The sequence below is a fragment of the Budorcas taxicolor genome, chromosome 4 (assembly GCF_023091745.1).
Source record: "Budorcas taxicolor isolate Tak-1 chromosome 4, Takin1.1, whole genome shotgun sequence".
Taxonomy (NCBI): Eukaryota; Metazoa; Chordata; class Mammalia; order Artiodactyla; family Bovidae; genus Budorcas; species Budorcas taxicolor.
In genome coordinates, this window is record NC_068913.1 from 15907393 (window position 1) to 15932409 (window position 25017).

At 36.8% G+C, this 25017-nt stretch overlaps 1 long non-coding RNA gene across 1 annotated transcript; it reads right to left on the reverse strand.

Moving 5' to 3' along the window:
• Positions 1–228: 228 nt before the first annotated feature.
• LOC128046887 (uncharacterized) lies at positions 229–23882 on the reverse strand. Its single transcript, XR_008199276.1, has 3 exons — positions 23700–23882; positions 5359–5452; positions 229–426 (listed from the first exon to the last, which is right to left on the reverse strand). It is a non-coding gene; the product is annotated as an uncharacterized LOC128046887 (long non-coding RNA).
• Between the last annotated feature and the right edge of the window lie 1135 nt (positions 23883–25017).

The window sequence follows — 25017 nt, forward strand, 5'->3', positions numbered from 1 at the left end:
TTATAAATAAGACCAACATTTAATCTATGTGGTTTAAGAGAAGTACTGAATTGGCAACCAGATGAATTCTAGCCTCGAAATCACTTAACCTCTTAGAGCCTCAGTTAACATTAAAAAAAAAATTCATTACAAGAAAATTTTGCTGTTTATAATAAAGTTCTGAAAAAAGCACAATGAGAAAATTAATAATTACAGTCAAAAGATGAAGACTTCTGAACCAAACCAAAATTAGATCAAAACATTTATTTTTTTGCGTTACAAAAACAAAAATAAATCAAAGCAGGTAATGAAATTAACATTTTTAAGTATCCCATCCTGGGTTCTCTGTTCTAGAATTTAGTCAACAGTTCAGGTTTAGGTTGCTTCAACACTTCTTCTGGATGCTATGAAGTCTCCATCTTATAACCATGTTTCTCTAGTTCAGCTCTATAAGAAAGACAAAAGAACAACATCACTAGGCATTCTTCATGATAAAGAAACAAGATAATTTTTAAAAATAACACAATTAATAAATAAATGAGCTAACAGCCTGAACATCAATTTAAAATACTATCAAATAGTTTTACTTTAGTCCTTAAGAAGGAAACTGGATGTGTATCAACATAATGACAATAAAACTTTGCTTTCCCATTAATAAACCTATGTTTTTTATTCCTTATTTTTCTGATAAATCTATCTATCGAAGAAATGTGAGGGAATTAGTGATATTTTCCAAATACTATGTAATTATTCTGTTCATAATAAATATAAAGCATAAACTTTGAGTATCATTAACCATATGGCTAAGAACACGAGACACTGCTACCAAACTTTCAGGTATTTTTATAATCGTACTGTTATTTATACATAAAGAATAAACAGATTACTTTTCACACTGACATATGTATCACCCTAACCAAAAGTTATTAATCAAATTTAAGGGTGTGTGAGAATTATTCTGTATTAATTATATGTAAGCAAAATAAATACAGTAATACAAAATATTAAATAAGACTTCATTTTTAACTTATTATTAACTGAAGGATAACTGCTTTACAATATTGTGTTAGTTTCTGCCATACATCAATATAAATCGACCACAGGTATATATATGTCCCCCTCCTCTTGAACCTCCCTCCCATCTCCCACCCTTCTAGGATGTCACAGAGCCTGGTCTGCACTGCCCAAGTCATACAGCATTTTTCCACTGGCTATCTATTTTACATATGGTATATGCTTCCATGGTACTCACTCCATTTGTCCCACCATCTCCCTTCCCTTTCCTAACTTTAAATATGGATAAAAATTTCAAAAACGTGTACTGGTATAAACACTTTTAAAAGATACTTTTTACAATTGTAAGTAATTTTTCCAGCCTGAAATTTCAGTCCTGCTGATCTGCACTATATAAACATTTGCATAAAAAGGTTTTTAGTCGTATAATCAATTTCAGTTATTTAAACTACCATTCCAAGTATCACCAGGAAATGATCTGCTGCAATTTAGATTTTATAAAAGTTCACAACAAAATTATGTGAGGGCCAATTTATAACACTGTATAAATGTTAAGTATGATTAATGTGCACAACTATATCATTATATCTAAGATAAAAAGACATTAGTTCTCAAGCATAATTTAGCTTAGACACTATCACACAATCTAATGTAAATGCAATGCAAAAATTACATACTAGAAAAAAATAATACATGGTAGGAATGATATATGTTATTCATTTCCCCAAACTCTTTCACTTCTTAAAAATTTTTAGGTATTTATAATATAAATACTGACCTAAAGTCCATGAATAATATTAACGCTAGAGCTTATTCATATGAATCATCTTTGTCTTCTGCTCAGGTGTAGAGGATGGTATGGGCTGGTGCTAAAACACTGGATTAGGAGTCAAGAGATCAGCACAAATTTCTGATTCTATCCCTTCCTTCCCTAAATTTAACTAAAATGTTTCCATTTTCCCCCATTCCAGGAAACTGAAGATTGTAATACCTGTCCTTCACATGTTTCCTATTTAAAATGGATGTAATATCTTAAACAGTAACTTCCACTGCCTTTAAACAAAATCAATGTAGATTATTCATTCTCCCTTATTTTACAACGACAAGAAAAAAAACACCCAAGATTCAATCTAAGATTTAGGTAGTAAGTCACCAAATTCATTCAGCTTTGTGTGTCTCTCTTCCTTCGTGACAGGAGGTGGAGACCAATTATGAACTCTCTACACATGGACAACACCAGACAGCCAACACCGAAACCAGATTGATTATACTCTTTGCAGCCAAAGATGGAGAAGTTTTATACAGTCAGCAAAAACAAGACTGGGAGTTAACTGTGGCTCAGATCATGCACTCCTTATTGCCAAATTCAAACTTAAATTGAAGAAACTGGGGAAAACCACTAAACCATTCAGGTATGACCTAAATCAAATCCCTTATGATTATACAGTGGAAATGAGAAATAGATTTAAGGTGCTAGATCTGATAGAAAGAATGCCTGATGAACTATGGACGGAGGTTTGTGACACTGTACAGGAGACAGGGATTAAAACAATGGCAACCCACTCCAGTACTCTTGCCTGGAAAATCCCATGGACAAAGGAGCCTGGTAGGCTGGAGTCCCTGGGATCACTAAGAGTCAGGCATGACTAAGTGACTTCACTTTCACTTTTCACTTCCATGCATTGGAGAAGGAAATGGCAAACCACTCCAGTGTTCTTGCCTGGAGAATCCCAGGGATGGGGGAGCCCGGTGGGCTGCCATCTGTGGGGTCGCACAGAGTCGGACACAACTGAGGCAAGTTAGCAGCAGCAGCAGCAAGAAAAAGAAATGCAAAAAAGCAAAATGGCTGTCTGAGAAGGCCTTACAAATAGCTGTGAAATGAAGGGAAGCAAAGGGGAAAAGGAAAGATATACCCATTTGAATGTAGAGTTCCAAAGAATAGCAAAGAGAGATAAGAAAGCCTTCCTCAGCGATCAGTGCAAAGAAATAGAGGAAAACAATGGAATGCGAAGGACTAGAGATCTCAAGAAAATTAGAGATACCAAGGGAACATTTCATGCAAAGATGGGCTCAATAAAGGACAGAAATGGTATGGACCTGACAGAAGCAGAAGATATTAAGAAGAGGTGGCAAGAATACACAGAAGAACTGTACAAAAACAGAGCTTCACGACCCAGATAATCACGATGGTGAGATCACTCACCTAGAGCCAGACATCCTGGAATGTGAAGTCAAGTGGGCCTTAGGAAGCATCACTACAAACAGAGCTAATGGAGGTGACGGAATTCCAGTTGAGCTACTTCAAATCCTAAAAGATGATGCTGTGAAAGCGCTGCAGTCAATATGTCAGCAAATTTGAAAAACTCAGCAGTAGCCACAGAACTGGAAAAGGTCAGTTTTCATTCCAATCCCAAAGAAAGGCAATGCCGAAGAATGCTCAAACTACCACACAATTGCACTCATCTCACATGCTAGTAAAGTAATGCTCAAAATTCTCCAAGCCAGGTTTCAGCAATATGTGAACTCTAAACTTCCAGACGTTCAGGTGGGTTTTAGAAAAGGCAGAAAAACCAGAGATCAAATTGCCAACATCTGCTGGATCATCGAAAAAGCAAGAGAGTTCCAGAAAAACATCTATTTCTCCTTTACTGACTATGCCAAGCCTTTGACTATGTGGATCATAAGAAACTGTGGAAAATTCTGAGAGAGATGGGAATACCAGACCACCTGACCTGTCTCTTGAGAATTCTGTATGCAGGTCAGGAAGCAACGGTTAGAACTGGACATGGAACAACAGACTGGTTCTAAACAGGGAAAGGAGTACATCAAGGCTGTATACTGTCACCCTGCTTTAACTTATATGCAGAGTACATCATGAGAAATGCTGGGCTGGAGGAAGCACAAGCTGGAATCAAGACTGCTGGGAGAAATATCAATAACCTCAGATATGCAGATGACACTACCCTTATGACAGAAAGTGAAGAAGAACTAAAGAGTCTCTTGATGAAAGTGAAAGAGGAGAGTGAAAAAGTTGGCTTAAAGCTCAACATTCAGAAAACTAAGATCATGGCCTCTGGTCCCAGCACTTCATGGCAAATAGATGGGGAAACACTGGAAACAGTGTCAGACTTTATTTTGGGGGGCTCCATAATCACAGCAGATAGTGACTGCAGCCATGAAATTAAGACGCTTGCTCCTTGGAAGCAAAGTTATGACCAACCCACTCCAGTACTCTTGCCTGACGAATCCCATGGACGGAGGAGCCTGGTAGGCTGCAGTATATGGAGTCGCTAGAAGTCCGACACGACTGAGCGACTTTACTTTCACTTTTCCCTTTCATGCACTGGAGAAGGAAATGGCAACCCACTCCAGTTCTTGCCTGGAAAATCCCAGGGACGGGGGAGCCTGGTGGGCTGCATTCTCCGGGGTCGCACAGAGTCGGACACGGCTGAAGCGACTTAGCAGCAGCAGCAGCAGCAGATAGCATATTAAAAAGCAGAGACATTGCTTCGCCAACAAAGGTCCGTCTAGTCAAAGCTATAGTTTTTCCAGTGGTCATGTATGGATGTGACAGTTGGACTATAAAGAAAGCTGAGTGCAGAAGAATTGATGCTTTTGAACTGTGGTGTTGGAGAAGACTTGACTCTTGAGAGTCCCTTGGACTGCAAGGAGATCCAACCAGTCCGTCCTAAAGGAGATCAGTCCTGGGTGTTCATTGGAAGGACTGATGTTGAAGCTGAAACTCCAATACTTTGGCCACCTGATGTGAAGAGCTGACTCACTTGAAAAGACCCTGATGCTGGGAAAGATTGAGGGCAGGAGGAGAAGGGGACGACAGAGGATGAGATTGTTGGGTGGTATCACCGACTCAATGGACATGAGTTTGGGTAGTCTCAGGCAGTTGGTGATGGACAGGGAGGCCTGGCGTGCTGCCGTTCATGGGGTTGCAAAGAGTCAGACACGACTGAGCAACTGAATTGAACTGTACATGAATATGAAAAAGTACATTCCCAACACCTCAATCTCCATCCCCGTTTGAGAATCACTAATACATTGAGTCTGAGTAATTCACGATTCTAATTTCTGCTGAGTTGTTCAATATTGGTAGAAAATTAACAGTGACAGAATTTAACCCACAAGGATGAAAAAGACAAATATGCTTCAATTTAACTACCTTTATAAAGAGACCAGAAAGAACAAAAGTTCTCTGCAATTACCCAAAGAATTCATGTTTAGAAACACAAGAGATGAAGGCAATGTATCTTATTTTCCATAATTCAAAAATATTTCAAAGGTCAATTGTCATATATTTTACAAATTCCGTACTTACAATACTAAGCTATATAAATTTTGACTTAAACTTACCTTAACTGATTGGAGAAGTCATCCTCTACGTTGTCATCATCCCAATTATCCTCCCAGACATGTGCATCTTCATCTTCATCTAAACCAGCCCAGTCTAAAAAACAGAAACAGAGGCTAAGTATTTCTTATACATTATTTCCATAAAGACAAAGCTTCAGAAAACTTGCTACTTAAGAATCTCTCAATTCAAAACATCTAATCTTCCTCTTTACATCTCAATTAATGCTATCTTGTCTTCTCAATTTTTGAATTTGCAGATAATCTAAAATAGTAGTTTATACAAAACATTCTATTTGCCATGAAAATTTATCATAACTTCAGGAGGATATTTTACTGTTGATTTTCCCTTTGGCTTATTTTTATAAGGCCTATTACACAGTCGTTCAAAACACAGCACCAGTAACACTAAAGTAAGTTGAGCAGCAGGAAGATAGCAGCCTGGAATTCAAAACTGCTAAAAAAAAAAAAAGAGATAACTCAGGGCTTCCCTGGTGGCTCAGTGGTGAGCCAGTGCCAGTGAAGGCGACATAAGTTTAACCCCTGGTCTGGGAAGATCCCATATACCACAGAGCAGCTAAACCAGTGTGCCCCAACTATTCAGCCCGTGTTCTGAAGCCCAGGAGCTGCATCTACTGAAACCTGCACACCCTAGCATGTTCCACAAAAGAAAATCCACTGCTATGAGGAGCCTGTTCACCACAGATAGAGGAAAGGGCATGCGTACTGAAGAACTAGCAAAGCCAAAAATAAATAAATAAAATTATGTTTTTAAAAGATAACTCATACACAAATAGTAAAAAGCAGAATATTTTCTTAAATATGGTTGTAAAATTGTCTTAGAGAATGTCCTTATTCTTTAAGACATGCATGCTGAAATATTTAAGAACCAAGTGTCATTTTGTTGTGTTTACTTGCAAATGCTTCTCAAATATATATATCTACATATATATATTGTATCATGCTTTGATAGAAACAAAGTAAATATGACAAAATGTTAGCTGATGAAATGTGGGTGTTTGCTGCCCTTTTTTTGAAGTATAACTGACATATAACATTGTAATTGACATATAACAGTAGGTGTTAGCATACATTATTTGATATTTGTATACACTGAGAAATGATCACCACAATGAGTCGAATTAAAATCCATCACCAGCATACATAACTTTTTTTCTTGTGATGAGGACTTTTAAGATCTACTCTCCTAGCAACTTTCAAACATGCCACAGAGTGTTAGTAACTACAGTAAGCATGCTATACATGACACTCTCATGACTTAAATAACTGCAAGTGTGTACCTTTTGATCCCTTCACCCATTATACAACCCCTTTTTGTGCCCTCAAAAACTTCTACAGGGTTAAAAGTTTCAAAATCTGAGAAAAACAGCTTTTAAAAAAACCAGTCTGGATATCACCTCTGGAAGCCTTCCTAATTCCCTCTCTTCTCTTCCTTCAGATATAAGGTCCCCTCTTACATGTATATCTCTATCACAACACCTATATACTGTACAATCGTAATTCTCAGTTTATATGTCTATATCCTTTCCGAGTATCTAAAGCTCCTTAAGAGTAAAAACTTATTTATCTCTACACTCTTAAGCTACACAATACCTGTTGTGCATATGCAAAGTGGTTGTGAAAGATTCAAAAGAACTAAATCAGATCTTGCATATTTTTGTTTGATCCCATCCCCTCCAAAAACAGTAAGCATGTGTCACATGCTTAAATATGTCCTAGTAGGGATTCCTTGGTGACTCAGATGGTAAAGAATCTGCCTGCATGTGGGAGACCTGGGTTCAATCTCTGGTTAGGAACATCTGGAGAAGGAAATGGCAACCCACGCCAGTATTCTTGCCTGGGAAATCCCAGGGACAGAGGAGCCTGGTGGGCTACAGTCCATGGGGCCACAGAGAGTTGGACACAGCATAGTAACACTTTTCAATAGTTCATGAAGGGAATAATCTCTTTTAACATAATGGCAGTAATAACAGGGAGGGGGAGAATAACTAGATTTTTGAGTTGAAATGAAAAGGACTTAATGAATAATTTTGAGAGTTGAAGGAGAAGGGATAGCTAAGATGCCTCCCAAGTTTCTGGTTTGGAAAACCAGGTAAATGTAAGTATTCTGTTCATCATGAAAGGATTTTCATGATGTTGACAAATGGCATTTAAAATATTTTGTTAGGTACATAATATGATAAATAAATACCAATATGAACCATTGCTGAATAGCTTAAAATCTGTATGTGCTTTATAAGAAAAGCCTAACTCATTCCTTTTCTTACTGATTTTTTTTTTAAGATTAAAATGTTCTTAGCTATGTTTCTAATAAGTAACTACTATCATGAATTATTAGTGGTCTTTTTCTGTCCTTCCTACTCTATACTTATCTTCCACTGATGCCCAAAATGACTACCACTATTTCCATAAGCAACTACTCAAAACATTCAGGTAGGAGCATATTTTATTAAATTTGGAACTCTAATATCTAGAGCTGAGTACTGGGCACATAGTGTGTTAGCCGCTCAGTCATGTTGGACTCTTTGTGACCCCATGGGCTCTAGCCCGCCACGCTCCTCTGGCTCATGCGATTTCGCAGGCAAGAATACTAGAGTGGGTTGCCAATCCCTTCTCCAGGGGACCTTCCTGACCCAGGGATTGAACCCGAGTTTCCTGCATTGCAGACAGATTCTTTATCATCTGAGCCACCAGGAAAACTCAGAGTAGGCACTCAAAAAAATGTTGGGTAAGTAGAACTACGTTTCTCAAGTTCTCTTCCTTTGAGTGGTCAACCTCAGGGCAGCGGGTGGTTCCAGTAGAATCAAGAGTATAAATTTCAACACAGAAGAGATCAATAATATCATGTATTGCGAATGTGTCATGTAAAATTCTCAACCGTATTTACTGTAAGAATACATGATCATCTCTGAGTGCTCCCTGAAGAGAGATCATGTGGGAAATTTCTTTACGATATCAGTGCCTGAAAAGATGGAAGTTTCTCTCAGGCAATTTATTTCAGGTTCCTAGGAAGCTTAGGCAAATGTATTGGCAATGGCAATGTGTGTGCTCACTTGTGTTTCAATCATCTGTATAGGGTAGTGAATAAGGCATTCATTAGTAAACTTTCAATAATGGAAAATACTGATTTTTATCTGCATAAATATTTTTGTATATTCCAGTAATAATTATTATTCTCAAGGAGGAAATATTTTTAATGATCTAAATTCAAATCCTATTACTATTCTCTGAGGTCCTTAACAACAGTAATATTTAACAATACTAAATATTAACTACATCTCAAAATTAAGTTGACTGGGCTTGAGATACCCTTACATGTTCTCCTTTCTTACAGAAGTACCTTTCAAATTGAAATTTTTTATTCTGTTTATGGATCCACCTATAGTTCATAGTGAGTACAGATTAAGAAGTTAGAGAAAAGAAAATCACATTCAGGATTTCCTTCAGTCTATGGGAAGAGCGCTCAGAAAGCTAATGCAACCAAATTTGAAAAAAAAAAAAAGTGTATCGAGGGACTTCCCGGGAGGTCCAGTGGTTACGACCCTGTGCTTCCACTGTAGAGGGCACAGATTCCATGCTTTGCCAGAGGACAAAGTCCTGGGAGCCACACAGTTTGGCCAAAAAAAAAAAAAAAAACACAAAACATGATCTATTTCCAGGGTTAAAGATTAAATAATAACATTTCTGAACATTTATAAACAAGCAAACTGACTTAGTTAAGAGTTAATCGTTAGGTATAGGGATAAAAGAGTACTGTTATTCTCATATTATCATTGCAATCAATAATAAACTGTTTACTCTCTAAATTGTTATATACAAATTTTCTTTTTGTTCTTCTAAGAGCAAAGAAATCTCAGAAAGAAGGGAGCTGTTTTAAGGCAAAAATAAAGGGGACAGAAATTGCAGCATTAAGTATACAACAGGAACATTAAGATGGTATGGGTTGCAGGCTGAGATCAAATTTTAAATTAAAAAGGAGCTCAAGAGTAGATATATTTCTCTAATACTAAATCACCAAAAGTCAACCTCATGATTTTATCTTTTAATTAAAATTCAATAAGCCACTTCAAATCACAGAAATTCAAATTCTTGAATGTTGAACTTATAATGGAAAAATGCAATCCATTATCTCTTTTATGACAAACCTAGACAAGTGTGTTAAAAAGCAAAGACATCACTTTGCCAACAAAGGTCCATCTAGTCAAGGCTATCGTCTTTCCAGGAGGCATGTATGAATGTGAGAGCTGGACTATAAAGAAGGCAGACTGCCAAAGTATTGATGCTTTTGAACTGTGGTGCTAGAGAAGATTCTTAAGAGTCCCTTGGACTGCAAGGAGTTCAAACCGGTCACTCCTAAAGAAATCAACCCTGAATATTCATTGGAAGGACTGATGCTGAAGCTCCAATAATTTGCCCACCTGATGTGAAGAACTGACTCACTGGAAAAGACCCTGATGCTGGGAAAGATTAAAGACAGAAGGAGAAGGGGATGACAGAGGATGAGATGGTTGGATGGCTTCACTGACTCGATAGACATCAGGTTGAGCCACTTTCAGGAGTTGGTGATGGACAGGGAAGCCTGGCATGCTGCAGTCCATGGGGTCATGAACAGTTGTACATGACTTGGCAACTAAAAAACACCAAAATCCTTTTTATAGCAAGTGAATAATGACTATAAAATGTTATTCATCCTCATCCCCTCCAGTCTTCCTATAACCTATAGCCCTGAGCTATCTAATAGTACTAATGGACGGCTTAGGATTTTTTGTTTCTTGATTTAATTACACTAACACCGTCCAGTATAAAAAAATTCATACAAAATCATTTCATTAAATCATAATAGCAAAGTTTGGCTTTATACCTGAAGTTTTTATAAAATAACTGAAGATTATTTAAAATTTCAGAATTTTGGAAACAGAGAAAGCCTTAGAGATCACTATATAGTATACGCCTCTTTGGAAACCACCACCATTACCTCTACCAAAAAAAAAAGAGAGAGAGAGAGAGAGAGAGAGAAAGAGAAGACTATTTTACAAGAAAATGTTTATTGATTTTTTTTCTAACATTATTTCATGACCTCAAATTCCAGATTTTAAACATATTTGAGTTAAGCATAGAAATGGGAATTGTCAAAAGAAGCCTCTATTTTACTAATATTTTAAAGAATCTTTATAAAGATATCTAATAGTTTAATATTCCAAAAATTAATTTGAGTATATTATGATTTGATTAATTTGATACATAAATACATTAATTAGAATACAATACATGATCTTGAGTAAAAGAGACATAGGCTCAAGTCACAACTGATCTTTAAGGTTCTAAGACACCAAACCTCTTGTAAGTTTACCCTTTCGAGAACAATTAAAATACAGGGCCCACAGGAACTTTTAATCTAATTATGAGTTGATTTAAAATGTTGATTTCAGGGATTTCCCTGAAAGTCCAGTGGTTAGGACTTCATGCTTCATTGCCAAAGGCCTGGGTTCAATCCCTGGTTGGGGAACTAGGATTCCACAAGCTGTGAGGTGTGACCAAAAAAAAAAAAAAGAAATGAAACACTGATTTTAATATTCTTATTACTTGTGTCATTAAAACATCTTCAAGTTGGCTTTAATTCTTTTAACCTTAAGCGACTAAAAAAATACTGTTAATTTGTACTTTATTGCTTCAGATAAGAAGCAATCTAGAATAAGAAACATAAAAGATTTGATAACTTATTTTGTAGGAGGTCCAATTCTTAACTCTTTCACATATTAATAATATGGGAAATACTAGTTTGAACACTATCTTTCCTGGGGGGAGAGCGTCACTGCAGCACGCAGGAATCTTAGTTTCCTGACCAGGGATCAAACCAACACTCTCTGCAGTGGAAGCATGGAGTCTAAAATCCTGGACTGCCAGGAAGTCCCTGAACAGTGTCTTTTAAAAAATTTTAAGACTAGCACAATTTCACTTTATCAAGTTGAAGTCTGATCATCATTTAGCATAAGAGTCACACATCTCTTTCTCTGTTACAACCCTTTCATGTAACTTTAATGGCAAGAAAAGGAAAAGAAAGAAAGTAGAAATAAAGGCCCAAGAAAAAGAAACTGGCTCACGAATGGAGAAAAAACAGTATTGCCAGCAAGATTTTAGGTAGAACACACACACACACACACAAAGACTCATGACAATAGCTCTATATTTCTTAGGTATTATTATATAGTACTTCATAATTATGACACTAGGGAGCATACAAAGACAAACCAGAATCTATAACCTATTTTAAACAAAAACTGTAAATAAAGATTTTCTTTATTATCTAGGAATGTACTGAATGAACTATATTACATAAAAAGTTTAAATAGAGTATAATATCCCCAAATTTATTTCCAACTCTTATAAGTCCTCCATACTATACATGTTACAATATATATAAACTACAATATATGTCAATGCAACTAAATGAGTATGCAACATAAAAACGTGATTGATTAACCTCTGAATTTGGCAGACTTCTCTTGCAAAACATCTCTGAACTGTGTTTACTTTTCCATTATAACACTGCATTGATAACCAAGCAATCTTAACTACTTTTAAAGCATTAAACTCAGAAATACTTTTTTTTTAAGGGCAAAATAATAAAAATCAAACGAGGATACCTGATTTATATCTAATGCCCTCCTTCAATATGCAGATGACTATAAAGTACACACTGTATCTTCAACACTAAATGCACTGCCAAGGTTGTGATTAATCATTTAAATAACCTCAGCTGTGTTTACTTCAGTGTGCAGACCTCCAGATGTGTACTGGTAAAAAATTACCATATTTTAAGAAGTCAGAATTGGAAATAACCAATAACAGATGCCTAATACTTAAGTTTCTAGCAATCCTAAATTATTTGAGACTTTGCCCCAAATTTGGCTTTGTTCACAGTTGCCAGTGAGAATTATATATTTGACTAGCTTTAGATTTCAAAAATCATAGTTATCAAAGATCCCAATACTTCATCTAAGTATCACCTTGACATTTAAGTATGAAAAAGTTTTTCTCTCAATGTTTTTAAAAGTATTTACTCTCCCCACTCTCCAACATACATTCTGAAATTTCTTCAAAGTATGAAGTATACCACTTTGGAGAAAAGTAAAGAGGAAATTCTATTTATACCAAAGAGGGTTGCAAATGTTCTATTTTACAGCACTTTTCAGGAGCATCAAACTCTCATTTATTCCTTAACAGTAAAACTACTCTGAATATAAACAAACTAATCTCCAACAAAGTTCCTTCAAATAAAAAATGTGCATGTATATACAGAACATTACAAGAAGAAAAATATAAAAGAAACAAAGGAAAGTTCAAAAAAGTTTTAAATTGTACATTCACCACCACAGGTGAGACACCAATAGTTGCAAATGGCATCATTACAGTCATAAATATGATAATAAAGCCACACTATATCTAGTCATTCTGAGATAAATTTACACATGTTCCTGCTTAACTTGCATAAAATGTATCAAACTTTTTAAAATAAAATTTCAGTTCTGTAGGTTATCATGGTACAAAAACATCTACATACCCAGTAGCTAGGAAATCAAAAGCAGCATAGTACCAGTGTACTATACCTAAATTTTCTCCAACAAGGATCAAAAATGTCAGTGGAGAACTTCAGAGCAAACAACCAAAAGCAAGTCTTAAACGATGTTGCTACCAGACTACTGGTGAACTTTCAGCTGTTTGTGGTTCAGAATCTGAAACAGAGGCCCAAGATAACTTACATAATCATCTGTAATTTTTCTTACATTTTTTAAAAAAGGAAGTTCAAACATAATTCCTTTCATCAATAATTAAACATATCTGGCTTAAAACTCAACACTCAAAAAACTAAGATCATGGCATCTAGTCCCATCACTTCATAGCAAATACATGGGGAAAAAATGAAAACAGTGACAGACTATTTTCTTGGGCTCCAAAATGACTGTGGACTGTGACTGCAGTCATGAAATTAAAAGACGCTGGCTCCTTGGAAGAAAAGCTATGACAAACCTAGACAGTATATTAAAAAGCAGGGACATCACTTTGCCAACAACGGTACGTATAGTCAAAGCTATGGTTTTTCCAGTAGTCATGTATGAATGTGCGAGTTAGACCATAAAGAAGGCTAAGTACCGAAGAACTGATGCTTTTGAACTATGGAGCTGCAGAAGACTCCTGAGGGTCCCTTGGATAGCAAGGAGTTCAAATCAGTCAATCCTAAAAGAAATCAACCCTGAATATTCATTGGAAGGACTGATGCTGAAGCTCCAATACTTTGGCCACCTTATGCGAAGAGCCAACTCACTGGAAAAGACCCTGATGCTGGGCAAGATTGAGGGCAGGAAGAGAAGCGGGCAACAGAGGATGAGATGGTTGGATGGCATCACCAACTCAATGGACGTGAGTCTGAGCAAACACTGGGAGACAGTGAAGGACAGAGAAGCCTGGCATGCTGCAGTTCATGAGATCACAGAGTCAGACATAACAGCGACTGAACAACAACAATCTATGTTGTGTGTGTGTGTGTGTGTGTGTGTGTGTGTGTGTGTATCAGGTTCACTACAAACACACTGACTTTGGTCCTCTTTGTTGGTTAGTGCTTTACTTCTCTTTAATTCTATAAAATTCCCCAAAGCCATTAACTAGTCTTATCTTTTCCACTATCACTCTTTCCACTAGTCATGGAAATGAAAAATCACAATCCCTGATTTTTCCTATTCCCACACTCTGTATCTAACCAGTTGCCAAAGCTTCCTTGCTATTTCTGCATCATTCTTTCCTAATAACAACCTACTATAGGCCCTTAGTCCTAACTAAACTATGTGAACAATTTGCTAATTAGCTTCCCTGACTCTTTCTTTCTATCCTTTCAAATTCATTCTGCTGGGTTAATTTTTCCTAAACTGCCTATTGCCTAAGGAAGCTTACACATATCAAACAAACAATCCTCCCCCCTTCTCATCTACCTAAGGATCAGGTCCACACTGGTCATGTGGCTTAAAGCTTTCCACGATTAGGCCCCAAACTACCTGCATGTGTAATTACTTCACAGTCAAATAAAACATACGTACACACTGATTTTCTACCTCCAAGTATCTACACCTCTTTTTTTTTCTGGAAATCCCTTTCCTACATTTCTACATTTTGAAAGCTCTGTTCAAATGCTGCTGCCTCACGTGTACACAACTGGAAATAATTTCCCCTTCTTTTAACCTGCTGCTGCACTTTACTATCAATGGCTTAATCCCCACACCACCAGTAATTCCCCTTTCACTGGAAGGAAAGGGAGCAAAAAAAAAAAATACAACAGATAAACACAGTCAAAAGCAAAGGTGTTCTGGTTTAATTGGGGGTGGGGAGAGAAAGGCTTGGAGCCCTCCCCACAGGATAAGCACCTGCAAAATACTAAAAAGCGCAAGCCCGGCATGAAAACTTACTGATCCGTATCTCCACTGATATTTATATCACTGAATTCAAAGACAAATATCTATCTAAAGAGTCAAATTTGACTCCGTGCAGCTTCTAGTTAACTTTGTCCTTGGTTAAGTTATTTTGCTGAACCCCAATTATAAAACTGTCATTAGGCTGCTATAGGGATTACACAAGACTATTTAAAGCACTTTGTACTGATAAATGGCAGCTAGAATCATTCTCATTCTGCACCTTTCAGTGCCAGATTTATACGAAGCACTCTACAAACATATATCCAATTAGTAAGTTATTTATTACATGCTAACCATTGCAAGGAAACTTAAGGGGTGATGGAGGTAAAAAAGAGAATCTGGGTCCAGAATAAAGATAATACTATTTCTACCAAGCATTACATCAATAATAGAACAGAAAATTGGAAAAAAAAAAAAGTATTTGGTGAATTTTTAATACTTCAGCAGAGTATAAGTATAGTTTTTGAAACTTCTATTTTTTTCTCGTTTTCACTGTTCCTCACATCTTTCAATGGATTATGCTTAAAAACATTACTACGTAACACTGAACGCTATTTAAATCACAACTGCTTAATACTTCTTCATTCCACTAAGTTAAATAAATAAGCAAATAGTTTTTCCAAGTAGTTTTACTGTTTAATATCCTGAGTCATACCTCTCACAAAGCTCTAGCAAGCACTAATATCTTGACTTGGGGTTTTGTCATTCCACTGCATTTTTTTGTATCTCCCGTACACATTCTTAAAACAACGTGTGCCAGTATATATCTTCATATTTTATGTAAATAACCAACTATTTTTAAAGTACTTTTGGAAAAACTTTTGACAATGTTTTTTAATTTGTAAGTTTTTAATACTAAAAAATAATCAAATAACCCACAAACTCAACAAGCTTAATTTTGGATACATCTAAAATTACAAAATATTTGTCAAAAATGGTTCAAATTAAATAAATACCAAACATGCAAAAATCCAAATCCTTAAGATTAGGAGGGAGAAAAAAAGGGGGGACTAATGTTCACTGAATAACAACTTTGTGCCAAACTCTATGCTGTACAGAAAATATATCATTCTTATGGACTGAATGCTTGTGTCAAACTCCGAAATTTATATGTTGAAGCCCTAATCACTCTCACTGTGATGGTATTTGGAGATGGGGACTTTAGAAGGTAATGAGGGTAGTATGAAATCATGAGAGTAGAGTCCTCATAATGAAATTAGTGTTGTTAGAAGAGAACCCAGAGAGCTCTCTCTCTCTATCCTGTAAGGATATGGTGGGAAGGCAACAATCTGCAAGCCAGGAGGAGAACCCCTGCCAGGTTGACCAGGTATGGAACTTAATCTTGGACTTCCCACAATCCAAACTGCAAGAAAATAAATTATTATTGTTTAAGTCACTCAACCTACAGTATTTTGTCATGGCAGCTCAAACAGACTAATACAATCATATAATCCTTACATGACTCTAATTATTATACACAAATTACATGAAGGAACTGAGGACTAAGAAGGTAACAATTCAAGAAAAAATGCAACGGTTAATGTCACTCAAAGAAATAAACCCAAATCAAAATGATGCAATTCCATTTCCATCCCTCAGTTTTGTAAAGACTAAAATGTTTAATATGGAGTGTAGGTAACCTGAGGGAAAAGGTGAATTATAGCTGGAGAAGGAAATGGCAATCCACTCTAGTCTTCTTGCCTGGAGAATCCCATGGACAGAGGAGCCTGGTGGGTTACAGTCCATGGGGGTTTGCAAAGAGTCTGAAACGACTGAGCAACTAACACTCGTAAATGGCAATTTGAGACTGTCAAAATTCAAAAGGTACCTGGTTCTGAATAAGGTGTCAGAGCCCAAGCAGAGCCAGGAGTGCATTCCCGTGGAGGGGCAGTGTTGTGTGGTTGCTGTGTCATAGTCAAGACAGAGAAAAGAAACCATCTAAGACTAGAGGAAGGAGAGGTGACAGTGGCCTGGCATAAAATGTTGAAGCCCAAGTGAGATAACAAGGGGATCTGTGGGGTGGAGAGGGCAACAAACATTGGTTAGGAATGATAATCACCCAATAGACAATTATTTATGATAACAGGAGCCAGGTTTCTCACTATTGGGGAAGAAAGTTACAAATGTGGAAAGGGAATAAACTAGAATGAGCTCTATGGTGTTGAATTGTAAACCAGAGATATCTATCTGAACTCCTGGTTTTATACAAGCACATACTTACAAATAGATGTAAAAGAGTGTGTGTATACATACACACACACACACACACACACACACATTTGTGTATTTCCTAGCTCCTTCCATTGAGAGTGTCTCAAAAGTCATTAGCACAACTGGAGGTAAGACTTTGCCATCCAAGTATCATTCTCCACCAAAACGAATGCAGCTTAAAGGAATGGCTGATTCCAGGACTGGAACAGGAAAAGATAAGATTAGCTTGAAATACTTTGTTGTATCAGAATGTTATGAAATACACAAAGAATGATGGTGACATCAAAAGGTCACAGAAGACAGCTTGATGGGATTTCTGATGTTCAAATTTGGGACAATCTAAAGAGCAAAATAAATAATAGCAACAAATTATAACCCACTGAATGAGAATCCATGAATCTGTTCTGATTCAAATACACAAACAAATAAACTGAAAGTCTGATAATGAGTGGAAAACTGTATTTACATAGGTTCAAAGTCCCTCTCGGTAAAATATCTATTAATTACAAAGGAAAAATGTGTAATCTAACAATGGAAAAGAATCACAGACACTAACTTAATAAAGAGATTATCAACAATGGAATAAATGTTAATTTATTCCACTGTTAATAGTTGGAATGATAGTTGGAATAACTATCCAACTATCCTAAGAATTTATCTTACAAATAAGAACAAAAGCAAAGATATAAGAATATTCACCTCAATATATTCTGTAACAGAAAAAACAAAGCATAAAAACAAGCAAACAAAAAATCTAAAACCACCTAGATATCAATAAATACTCATAGAATATTTTATGTGCATACAATGAACTAGTAGAACAGAACTGATTACTATCATGTTGGACAGTTATTCCAACTATTCCACGTTAGTTGGAATAACTATCATTTTCCACCCGATAGGATGGAATGGAAACACAACATCACTACTATGATACTCCTACCACAGTATAGAACCTAAATCTAATCATATAGAAATATGAGCCCAATCTAAGTTGAGAAACATATTATAACTTGCCTGTAACCTTCAAAAGTATCAAAATCATAAAAGTCAAAAGAGACACCTGCTGTAGACTGAAAAAGAGGTACGCAGAAGAAGAGACAACTGAATGTAATCCATGATTTTAATCAAAATATTACTACAACAACTAGAGAAACCTGAAAGATACCTGTGGATTAGATGATAGTTATACAGCTGTGTGTTAATTTCCAATTTTGTATATTGTATTGAGGTTATGTCTTTGTAGGACATACACATTAAAATATGTAGAGGTGATGAACATCAGGTTGGCAACTTACTCTCAAGTAGCTGGGGCGGGGGGAGTTGTTTGTATTATACATTCAATTATTCTATAAGTTTGTAATTTTTTAAAATAAAAATTATATTTCAAAATTAAAAATGAATTTTTATTTGATCTAACAACTTCTAAGAATTTATCTTACAAATAAGAACAAAAGCAAAGACGTAAGAATATTTACCTCAATATATCCTGTAACAGAAAAAAACAAAGCATAAAAACAAGCATACAAAAAACCTAAAACCACTAGATATCAATAGATATTTATAGATTTAATGTGCATACAATGGACTAGTAGAACACAACTATTAAAAAGCATGAGATAGATGTTTATATTAATGTGACACATGTCCAAAATATATAATGTAAAAGCAAGTAGAGAAACAGTTTATAAAATTCTGTCCTTTGTGAGGAAATACACAAACACACACATATATCTCATATATAAGCTCTAGAAGGATATTAAAAGAACTGTTTAACTGGTTATACTGAAGCATGGGAGTTGTTTTTGGGGAAAGCAGGAGAAACAGTGCTTTCACTTTTAAATTTATACCTTTCTATAGGTTTAACTTTTAAATAAACAGCTACTTATACAATCATCCTATATATTCTGCTGAAAAAATATTTTAAAGAATTTAAGTAACTACTACAAGTTGACAAGTTAAAAGTTGATGAATGGTGGATTCTGAACCTAAGTCTGATCCTAGATTCCATCGTGGGGCTCAAAAACTTTCTTCTTGCATATGACTTCCATGTACAGAAATCACGTACATACTTTAGCATGTATTATATTTTAAAAAAAAGATATATATATATATATATATATAAGACTGAGGCATGGCCCACTCTTTTTATTATTATTATTTCCTTGGCTGTGCCGGATCTTGGTTGCGGCATGAGGGATCTTTAGTTGCAGCATGGGAACTCTTGGTTGTGGCATGCGGGATCTAGTTGCTTGACCAGTGATGGAACCCACACCCCCTGCACTGGGAGCTCAGTCTTAGCCACTAGGCCACCAGGGAAGTCCCTCACTATTATTTATCTTTTTTCTCAGAAGATTTTAGGTAACATAATTCTATGTTTCTTGCTACTACCATGCAATTAATTTAAATGTGATTTAATTTATGTGTCCGCTATACCAAAGCCCCTCTGGTTCTAGGTAAACTGACTAGTATAGTAACTGGCATGGTACTAGCTGTATCTACTTGCAACATTTAAGATTTTAAGGAACCTTCTTGTTGAGGATTTAGCTCAGTTGGTATCCAATGTTCACATAAGTATTTCTCAGTGACATTTTTCATAGGACAACTCCTCCTTGTGCAAGACTGGTCTATGCATAGCAGGTGTTTAAAATCCTTGACCTTTACCCACTATATGCTAACAGTTATTTTACTTTCTCACTAGACAAGTGAATGTGATATCCAGAAATACTCCCCTGGTTAAGAACCACACTGTAAGATATCCTATTTTGTTAGGCACAGGCCAAAGTGCCTCAGTTATTCCACAATGCTAATACTAGTATTAGGGAACCACCAGACGCATGTTCAGTCCCTGGGTTGGGAAGATCCCCTGAAGGAGGAAATGGCAATCCACTCCAGTCGTCTTGCCTGGTAAATCCCATGGACAGAGGAGCCTGGCGGGCTACAGTCCATAGGGTCGCAGAGAGGTGGACACGACAGAATCGACTTAGCACACAGTCTGCTTCAGCTAGCACAGCAGTTCCACTGATTTACAGAAAAGGTACAGACTACTAAGCATAACAGTATTTTCTTGTAAACATCATTGCTTCTGAAGGCAAAATCAGGTTCATTTTAAATATTCTTTTCCCTCAAAAAAGGGGGAAAAAAGCCTCTCAATTCTGGCACAGGAGGAAGTGAATAAAAGAACTTAAAGGCCCACTTGCTCTTCCCATTTTTATTCACACCCACTTCTCACTGTTAGAGAAATGAGATTAATGAAAATATTTTAATAGCTTTTATGTCTGATTTGCAAGATTGTTTGGAATTTCAAATATATTACAGAGTAGTTCAATTTTAGGTGCCACCCTGCTACTACTAACCTAGCTATATAAGATCTTGACAAGTGCTAGCTTCTCTCGACTTTAAGTTGCTTTCCAGTTCTGAAATTCTAACCATTCCAAGCCTCCAAAACTATTATGATCATTCTCAAAATGTAGAAAGTCCTCCAATAAAGCCTATACTCAAGCAGTTTAAATAGTCAAGAAGCTGCAGAACTCACAAAAATCCTAAACGTGATTTTTAACAGTTCCTGTTTATGACCAGATTACATATCCACCAATTAGAATCCTGAGGACTAACAATGTAATACAGATCCACAGTTTTAAAGTTTAAAATAGTCTGGAGAGTAATCCCTTGTGTGTCCCTTCATTTATAGATATTTTCTCCTCATCTGTAATCTTTTTGTTTAGTTTATGGTTTCCTTTGCTGCAGAAGCTTTTCAGTTTAATTAGATCTCATTGGATTATTTTTATTTTCATTCTAAATTATAAAAAGGAGCATCTGTTCCCTTGCACCTTCAGAAAATCACCCTACATGTTACATCTCACCCTGAAGACGACCTATTCAGAAGAAACAAAGAAGTCTCCATGAAAACACCTTATTTTAGTTTCCTTTCTAAAACAGAAATTCCCTTTCCTTATAATTGAATTGACACCCTACCAAACACATTCTTATCCAGAATGAGATGAAACACCACCACCCTCAAAAGACCTACAATCCTTTAGTCAAACCAAAGATACAGTTTCAGTAATGGCTTTCATGAAACAGGCTCTTAACTGAAAGCTACCCTAGATAATGGACATCATCCACTTTCTGGTGCATAGAACCCAACAGGCTATTGAAAGTAAGACCTCCTCCAAACCACACAGATGATTATATGCAATTTTAAGCATTATCTGCTAGCAAGTTTATCAATGGCATATTTAGCATATACACAATCACAAGGAAAAGAATCTCCAAAGAAAGAAAAAGACTTGAAAAGTAATTCAGGGCACTAGTAGCTGATCTGAAAACTGAAATACTGAAAGATTCAAAGCGGGCCAGTTTCAAAGTACTGCTTTGAACAGTACTTCTCTAACTTTACCTGTTTGAAATATAAGCTGGAGAACATACAAAAATCTGAACGTGCAAAGGCATTTCAAATGTTCTCATTCTCAACAGAATGTTTACTGAATGAATTAAGTTCTACATATTCAAACCTGAAGATGATAAATTTTCTGTAAGGCGACCAATAAATGATGAGTTACTAATGCTAGCAAACCAGTCTATTGTGAGAGAGAAAACCAGTCCGTTTAGAGGGAAAATTCTTTTGCTTTTCCTTTTAACTTTAATAAGATTTTTTAAACATATGTAACTACCAATATTTTGGATAAATTGATGCTCACAACATAAACTTAGTACAAGAATAACATTCTGCAAAAACTGATCAAAGTTGCTGAAACATCATATGTATCATCAGGTACACAATTATCTTTGAAAAAGTGAAAGTGAAATCACTCAGTCCTGTCTGACTCTCTACAACCCCACGGACTGCAGCCTACCAGGCTTCTCTGTCCATGGAATTTTCCAGGCAAGAGTACTGGAGTGGGTTGCCATTTCCTTCTCAACCCAGGAATTAAACCCAGGTCTCCTGCACTGTAGGCAGATGCTTTAATATCTGAGCCACCATACTTTTTAAGCAGTCAATTCTCAAGTAGTTATCTTAAACACAGGTTCATTCATTCAACAAGCATTTAGTGACCATCTACCATGTCCCAGGCACTTTGCTAAACGTTAGAGATTTAGGCTGAACTTTGCTTGGGTTGGGGGCTCAAAGACCTTTCAGATCCTGACAACCACTTAATGACATGCTTTTACAATCTCTGAGCCTCAGTTTCCTTAGAGTTGTGAAAATTAAGAGTATAAAATGTAGATAAAGTGCCTAATATTCTATCTTGTATCTGATAAACAATGAATAAACGCTAACTATATCAAATATTAAGTTTGAGTTATAAGCAGATACTAATCTCAATAAGCCAATTTTCTACCAGGCAGCTAACAGTTAAGGATTATGAACCAACTTGAAAGTGAGATCAAGAAAATATGTCGGGACAGATAAATCCACTACCAAAACAAAAAACAATACAAACTGAATCCCAGAACTGAAAATAAATGTACTTTTTAGTTTATGAGTTTGTGTAGTATATGCTCTAATGTCTTCTTCCACTAAACAGAACACACTATAAATAAAAATAACAAATGTTACAGCTATGTGGTTTTATGCACAGGAGGAGTACAACTTAGGAAGATTTTGGTGACTCAATAACTGTTTAATGTAACAGATTTGTTCACCATCAACCCCAATTCTCTACCACTTTCAGAAAAGCCACTCCTTTCATTAGGAGACAAATATTTACCCTATGCCTAACAATTAGTCCATAAAAACCAATTAATTTTGGAAATCTAACTGGAAACAACGATCTAACAAACAGAAGCAATAGGGCTAAAGAGTTCAAGAGTGCTAGTGTCAACTGAACCAGCTGTCCATTTTTTCGAGCCAGTTATGCAACACTGGGCAAGTTTCTTAACTTTTCTAAGCTTCTGTTCGTTTATCTGAAAACTGTTAATAACAGTTACTACTTACTAGACTTGTGAAAATGAACTGTTAATACAAGCAAAACACTCAAGACAAGCAACCACTCAATCACTGCTACCTGTTTGCTATTACCTACAATGAGATAACCAAAGTTCCTCTTGGCAACCAAGAAGCTAACAAAAATGCAGACGGCTTAGGATTTTATAAATCCTAAAACTTTTAAGTGATCAAACATGAATGCGGAACAAGAGAAAGGCAATAACGGGTATTAAGCACCAACACCTGATCCCCCCATTCTACTCAACAGACTTCATGTGCGAAATCCTGAAAGCAAGCAGCACTGGTCTAACTAGGAACAATTTAACTGGGGAAGGGTTCAAGGCAAAGGAAGACTGCTAAAACAAATAATAACAGTAGCGACAACAATAAATAAAGGGAAAAGAGATTATGTAGATACCAACGAGGTGGCGGGTAACCGAGCTCAAGCGTAATAGGACACACCACCCCGGATTTGGGCTGGGGAGCCACTGGGGCTCCTCCCAGTGAGGAAACAGAACATTTAGCCTCACTGCTGAGGTGAATCCCACCGTGACACTCCGTCCCGAAGCCAGCCGTGAAGGGTCGAGCGAGCAGAGAGCCTCGAGTCCCAACGGCACGGTCCTCACTTCCCACCGGCGCCCCCCGGCCGGGCCCTTCTACTCGCACCGCCTCCACTCGGAGGCCTGAGTCACGGAACACGAGGCCCAGGGGCCGCGGCCTACCTTCCGCAGGGAACTCCTCGAACTCGTCGTCCTCCTCCAGGAGACCCAAGTCTACCGGCTGTTTTTTCTCTGACATCGTGACCCCAGGAGCCCAAAAGCTCTCAGGCCAGTAGGAAAGTTCGAGCCCTCGTTCTTCCTCACCACAGCCGCCTCCGCCGTTGCCGCCTCTATGCTGACTCTACCATAGAGATACCGGAGAAGAGCAACCGGGTAACGCAAGGAATGCTGGGATACTGGAGGTCCGCCCAGCGCTTCCTGCGGGTTTAGCACTTATTCAGAGTTAGAAAGATGGATTGTTTTGTGCCTTTACCATTTTACCAGGATTCTCTGACTTGACAAATTGAGAAACAGGGTAGGTTTCCCTGACTGGAAAAGACTCATAATGTGTGGAAAAAATAAACACCGTTACTTGGTTTAGGCTGAGGGATGAAGTATCGGCTAAAGTTTGTCAAAGGTCGGCCAAGTGCAGGTTCTTAAGTTAGATTAACTCCATCCTTAAACCAGTTCCCTAACCATGAAATGAAATGTCTCCACATCACAGAAAATTCAGATTCAGAAAGAATAGCCTGCGTCACTCAGGTAGTGCTAAACAATCCAAAGGCAAGTTTGTTTGCCTGCCTTTAATCGTCAAGCTTTTTCATTGTTCAGTTTTCTTGTCTTGTGCGAAAGCTATGGTAAATACCCTGCTAAACAGTGTGCTGTGTATATGTGTATGTAATAACTAATTTACAAGGTATTAGAATACTATGTAAAACTCTATACATGTGACATTTTATGGTGTTCTAAATATGTCATTTTAAATTTTTCAAATATTGAGTATTTTAAATATAGTTGTGAACTACATAAAATTTCATGATGATATGTGTATATGTAGTATACAATATTGGGCTTCCCTGGTGGCTCAGAGGGTAAAGAATCTGCCTGCAATGCAGGAGACCTGGGTTCTATCCCTGGGTTGGGAAGATCCCCTGGAGAAGGGAATAACTACCCGCTGCAGTATTCGTGCCTGGAGAATTCCATGGACAGGGGAGCCTGGTGGGCTACAGTCCATGGGGTTGCAAAGAGTGGATGTAACTAAGCAACTGACACCGGTAGTAGTATAGAGGACTTGTTTTGTAATACCCAATTAATAATTGGGTATTATTGTAGGTTTTGATACATTGTTAATGTATTTAAATCACATTCCTTCATTCAACATTATTTTCTACCATGTACCAGGCAGTGTGCTGAAAATCAAACAAAGACAAAGGCCTTCTTTCAAGGAGTTCATATTCCATTCAGAGACATGTAAACAGGTAAATCATAGTGAAATGTAATA